Raw genomic sequence first — 6,970 nt, forward strand, 5'->3', positions numbered from 1 at the left:
CTAGATGGGCCAAATCTCACACTGTGCGTCGCCCGTATGCCAGAAACATGAATGTGTAAAAATGCAAATTTTGGGAAATTAAGTTTGGAAGTGTTTTTTTTTCGAGACTTAACTCTACATTCATGCAATCGAAATTGTAAAATATCTGCATGTGTACGCATTGTATTCTGGGTTTGGTATAACATCGAACATCCAAAGGTTAATCAAGTCAACCAACTAACTCAAAACTGATAAATTTGCATATTCATGCTTCGGGCATCAGGGCGACGCACAGTGTTTCGACTATATGGAGGCAGGTAGAAAAAAGTCATGGTGACAGTTGGTAAAAAAACCGGTTTGACTTAGAGAGGGAATAGTAAAAGTCATAAGTACCAAATTTTACATTATTTACTCACCCCCCTTCTTCACGAACGATACATTTCCAAAAAAAATACGGGAATGGGCGCGATACCGACTAATCAGTTTAGTTGCATTTGGTGCTGAACCCATTACAGAAAGTGTTTCTTTTTCAATTGTAATTAATTATCTAAATGTCGTGGAATATTCAGGTGAAGGTATTTATCATTTATTTAGTATTTTCCTATTTTCTTACCAAAAAATTTACTTTGAAATGTAGATGCTAAAGATTATTAGTAAAAAAAAGTGTGAGTACCGGTCCGTCAGGTCTTGAAATTAGACTAATATTTTAGAGAATTTTATGTAGTTTTCGAATATATAATTTGATCTTTGCGCGCGACTTTGCTCATATATATGTAATTTTTGATTTTCTTAATTTTTGATTTTCAGCTTCTTTTTGCATAATTTATCGAAAAGAATTTTTCAAACAATGAAAAAATCCCACCAGATATTGGGAAAAAGGCGAGTATTGACACCTAAGTCATTTTATTGTATAACCTTTGTTTTCTGAGAGTGGAAAGCAGGAAACAAAAATTACCCAAAATTCCATCACATTTAATGACTGGGCCCACATTTTTTGTGAGTTTTGAACGTTATAGTAATCCAATCTTCCCCATATTTTATATTTAGGTTTTTCTAATAAAATAAAGACTACAAACTAAATTTCATCGAAATCGGATGAGATTTAATGTTCCCGCCCACAAGAGTAGAGGGCGTGGCAATTATTCCATCTTTACAAAATTTCATAATTCTCTATTTCTAAGTAAAACTAGAGCACATGTCAAGTTTCAGTGAAATCGGTGCAGGTGTACTATTATTTCCATCTGCCTTCATATATGTAGTCGAAACACTGTGCGACGCGTGTAATTATGTGAATGGTTTTTTTTTATAAGTGTAAATATAATGTGACACCGCAATAAATTGCCCTGGCAGAATGTAACACAAGGTGGTGGCTGACGATCGCTGCTTGATGATCTCCAAACAAAAAAGTGGGCGAGCCGCTTTAAGCAAACTCATGAACCAAAAATACAAGATCACGCGAGAGAAAGAGTAACCCGTTATAATCGCATTTAGGAAAAAAGTAGGGCGATTTTAACATTAGCCGTTTGTTTACATTTGTTCGTTGCTTACAATTTGGTGGTGGCTTTTTACTGCAATTTTCTCCATTTTCGCTTGTGGCAACGTGTGCACACATAAGGTAAAGAATAATTTAACAAAATGGCATGCTTTATAGAAAAATTTGCATAATGAAAATGGGTTTTCATGAGTTCAGCAATTACGCGGTTTTCTGCGTTCTCTTCGTTGTTTACTTCTTACAATAACGATGGCGTCGAGATTTCAACAGATAGAAAACTAGTAATTTTTAGCAAAAAAAAACCGACTTCAACTCCCATATAAAAAAAATATATATATATATATATCTCATGATCCGCTGATCGGATCTTAACCAGATTAGTATGGGACCACCTCTGAGACACTACCTTGCAAAAAGAATTATCGAAATCGGTTGACGTGGTCCAAAGTTATGCGGTAACATACATAAAAAAAAAAAAAAATATTCCGACGAACTGATAACCTCCTCCTTTTTTGGAAGTCGGTTAATAACTTTTTTCTTTCTTTCCTTCTGGCATGATCTTGTGTCTTCCGTTCATGTAGCGAACTTAACTTCAACCCCAAGCAGTAAAACTGTTTGGTGAAAAACTTAACGAAAATTAATTTGTCAGGAAATATTTACTCGCGACCGAACTGTGTTCTACAACTTGTTTGTTGTTTTCGAGCTGCTTTTCTTATTTGTGGTATACAAACGTCATGATGGTGACCTAAAATTTTATAAGAATATTTCAAAGTAAAAATTTACGATCCGTTAAAGCTTTTACCTATCGAGATACCTACTCATGGCATTATAAAATATTTAATGTTCCAAAGAAATTACCCGGTTTTCTTTGCATTGGGTGTCACATATTGAGGGTGGCTCAACCTTGGGATCGTTGGAGTTGCTGCGTGTCACATATTTATGTATCCATGTAAGTGTGTATGTACCATGCAGCAATTCAGACTCACCCCAGGTTAGCCCTCAGATAGTCCCTATTGTTACTAGCACTAGTCCCTCATAATTCCCCTGCCAATGGTTTCAACTGCCATTTTTAGCATTGGCGTGTCATTGGGAAAGGACCGGTCCAATAAACACTGACCACAAGATAGTCCTAGACTAGTCTAATTTTGGAGATTTTTTTCTTTGGAGTAAGATTGCGTTCTGCACTTCACAGATGCTTTTCATATTTCGAAAACACAAAAAAAAATTATCATTTTATAACCATGTTGCCTCTGACGGCATTTGAACCCGGACCCTGCTGAAAGCTAACAATAGTGGCAATCATCTCTGCGCACTGAGCTACAGCCACGCATGAAAAAGTGTGTTCAAATGTTTACTTTGAATCAAGGCCAGCTCAAGCGATTGGGACATTTACAGGGTGGTGCCCTTTAAATTTTTTTTATTTGAATTGCAAGACAACACCACCCTGTCACTTGCAAACTGTATTTTTCGTCTATCTCTAGACCGATTCCTTGGGACTGGTCGAAAGCTGACATTTTCGATGCAAGCAAATGCCCAATTCTGACCAGTCAAACTTTACCCAGTGAAGTACTGGTCCTTTACGGAAAATTGGCCGCCTTATTACTGCAGGGTAGTTGTAAAGTGTACTTTCCATTAAGACCATGTTTAATTTTTCCGACTACATCTACTTATTATGTGTGCAATGTAACATTAAAGACTTCAAGCAAACAATGCAATATAAATGAAAGTGAATTTTGTTAGCAACAACTTGAACTTGGCTGCTGCCGCTGCACAACGCCGATGTTGTTGCATCTTCACAACTCCTTCCTACACTTTGACGCTACGTTGTTTGCAGAGAGATGTCGTCACTCGAATGCTGTTGGACAAGTTTTTCTCAATAGACGTCGGCTCCGGTTGTTAGCAACGGTAAAGATGATCTTCAAACTGGAATGGTATTTTGCCTCTTCTGTCTACAGTTGTTGTAATTACTTTGTTTTTGTATATTTCGGAATTACGTTAAACTTCATTTGCCTTCAACTTGAAAAAAAAATCCACTGTATACCTTTCTGTTAAAGTATTTATAAACAAATATTTGTATGAAAGTGTTACTGTATTCGTTGCTGGAATAAAAAATGAAACAAAAAACTTTTTCTTACCTTGGAACTGTCGCTTCCGTGTCTTCATTGTTATTATGTAATATATCAATTGGGCAAGATGCAACGCATCATAAGCGAGAGCGGCGGAAGGGGTATCCACTTGGCATGAAACGGTATGCCTGTGTATTTGCTGCATACTATTCCAACCGGTTCCGCTGAAGAGGAAGACATGGGTTAGTAGTTGAAAAAAGAAGACGCTGCAGATTGCGCTTTACCAAAGCGTTCGCCGAGCAGATGGTACGCAGAGGGCTGATGGTGAAGAGGTTCAAAGATGCCTGGCGGCAGTCATACACAGCTAACATGAAGTGTAACGCCGCAGAGGTGTGCTAAATTTCATTTGTGCAAAATGTGACGCGCCACAAAGCATTTATTTCATGTTGCATGTGATGTCCGTTGCGTGGTAAATATGTTGCTGATTTTGCGGCATTTTTGACGCCTCCCGCTCAGTGGCGCCGGCACGCTTGATGACGGAAGCTCACACAGTGAGTTTTAATGAAGTTATTCTTCTTTTAATTAAAAATGATTGCGCTGTGCATGAAAATTTTACAGGACAATTCTGGCAACTGTCTTTCAACTCACCACAGCCTTTCGAAAGACAAAAGTCTTTCATAAGTCAATTGTCAATTCTCGCAACTATCTTGAAAGCGCTTGACTGTCTTTCTGCTCACGAGGAGGTCTTAGCGTTATGCTGTTAGTTTTTTGGCAACCAGTTTTTTTATTAAATAAAATTAAAAAATATAAATTTTTCGTTTTAACACAATAAAAAATTAATAAATAAACGAAAATTAAATTAGAAAAAGAAAAAAATTTATTTAAAAAAGAAGGAAATAGTACTTGAAAATTAAGCTAGATTGAGATTAATTTTATTAAAAAAAGCAAAAAAATAAATTTAAAAATTTAATAAGACCCTAAAAATGAAATGAAATAAAATATATATGTACAAATATACATAAATATTTTTTTCTTTAATAATAAAATTTAAGAAACTAAAAAAAATGAAATTAATAAAACAATAACAAATTAAATAAAATAATGAAAACATAAATTAAGTAAGTTTATAGAGTAAATCAAACTAAAAAAAAATACACAATAGTATCTAAAACTTAAAAGAAATAACTAAAAAAATTCAAGAAAATGTTTCTAATGAAAAAATAAAATAGTTCCTAAATATCAAATAAAATTAAAAAACATTGTTTTTAAAACAATAACAACGAAACCTTTAAAGAAAATTGAATTAACACGTTCGCTACCAAGCGTATTTAAGCAGTGCGGCATCACAGACCAGGTAGAATTTTGTTTGTTTTTGTCTAGTGTTGTGGGTTTTAGGTTGTCATTGGGTATCACAAAAACTCAAATTCATAATTAAAGTAATTTTTTTTTTTTAAAGTCAATCAATAATTATTATATTAAAATAAATATTTTTTGAGTCATCTATAATTATTATTCAAGCACTTATATTATAAAAGCTGTTTCATAAATAATTGTCATTGAGATAAATATTTTTAAGTCTTCAAAGACTTTTATTTTTAGACTTATATTATAAAAGTCTTTTGATAATAATTATAATATAAGTCTCAAAATTAAACTCTTTTGATAATAAATATGAGTGCCAACAAATTTTATATATAGTCCCGAACGGGCCCCAAACCAAACCCCAACTAGTCCCCACCTAGCCCCGAACTGGGCCCCAACTAATCCTGAAATGCTCCTGAACAGGTCCCGTCTTTTAAGACTTAAGAAATTTTTTCGCGCTCATAATTATTATGAAAAGGCTTTTATAATATAAGTATTAAAATAAAAGTCTTTGAAGACTTAAAAATATTTATCTCAATGATAATTATTCATGAAACAGCTTTTATAATATAAGTGCTTGAATAATAATTATAGATGACTCAAAAAATATTTATTTTAATATAATAATTATTGATTGACTTTTATTCTTTTCTCTTATAATAATTATGTATCTGCTTAAAAGAATGCAATTTAAATTTTGTGGCACTGTTATCTCCTTTTTGGCTATATTTTTGCAGTCCATTAAGCATATTTTGAAATTTTGGAATTCCATCCCTGGGCTTGGGTATTACCCAACTTGACGCTGGTGATCCTCCTAGTCGAAACAAGGACAACGATATACGGATATGCATGAGGAATCTGCTGATCCTTAAATGAGAAAGTGACACTCTCCATAGAGAAATATAAGTCTGAATCTGGCGTAGGGAAGTGTAAGTCAGGTAGCATCGCAGTACAGGAAAAGAAATGGAGGGGACAAAGCTGCAAAAATTTTCAACTACTGACATCTTAATAATTAGTCTGTTCCTTTGAACTTCGGACTAAAACCAGTGGAACTGTCAATTTTACTCTCTCAAGTGAGAGTAAAATGAGAACAGATGCAGAAGTGCACGGGAACGCAAAAAGCACTATTTCCTGTAAAAACGTCAGTCGGTTTGTTTACATGTCATTGGTGCTGATTTTTTTAGCTGAAATATCACTAAATAATTATTAAAATCTATACATATTCAAATATTTCGTTGTTTACTTCCATTTTTTTTTTACAAATATAAGGTTCTTTGCTTTCACCGCTTTCTGTTTTTGTTTGCACATGCAAATCAGCTGATCGTTTGACACTTTTCATGAACTTACAGGAAAAAAAAACTCCGGACTGAATCCTGTAACTTCTGACTAGGAACAGTTGCTCAGTTACTCTCTCAAAAGTGTTCCCACTTACAGGTTTTATGTCAAAAGGAACGACTTCCTGTAAGTTCTGACTAAATCCTGTAAACCGAGCTGCTATTGGAACAGACTAAATAATAATAGATTGGCTTTCACACAATATGTTAGTGTAACTATTCCACGCAAGGTCTACATACAGTGACGAGCAAAACTGTAACATGGAGTAACACCTTTTCTTTCAGCTGTCGCTATCTTTCCAAGTTCTAACGACATTCATACTGTTGTTCTGTATTTTTATTGGTACATCTTTGCTTCCTCTGTCATAACGATTTGAAGTCAATTCAACAACATTAAAGAAACCAGCAGACAAAAATGTAAATTAAGGCATATGTTACAGTTTTGCACTCATGTATTTTTAATAACTTTTTGACAATTTTCACAAAAAAAAAGAATTATTAACACAATGTTCAGTATGGTTTTGCTTTATTTAGTTTCTGGTTGCAATTTGGCATACCTAATGTGCATGTCTGTAAAAATTCTGGAGGTATAGCCTCCCATATATCCTTGGTTTGCTTTCACAGCTCACGTACTCCATTGGACGGACTTGGATACTTAGTAAGATGCGCTTTTAGTTGATTTCGCAAATTCTCGATGAGATTCATGTCCTCCGATTGTGGAGGTCATTTCAAATTAG

This window comes from Rhagoletis pomonella, unplaced genomic scaffold (assembly GCF_013731165.1).
Source record: "Rhagoletis pomonella isolate Grant_MI unplaced genomic scaffold, Rhpom_1.0 Rhpom_scaffold_00386, whole genome shotgun sequence".
NCBI lineage: Eukaryota > Metazoa > Arthropoda > Insecta > Diptera > Tephritidae > Rhagoletis > Rhagoletis pomonella.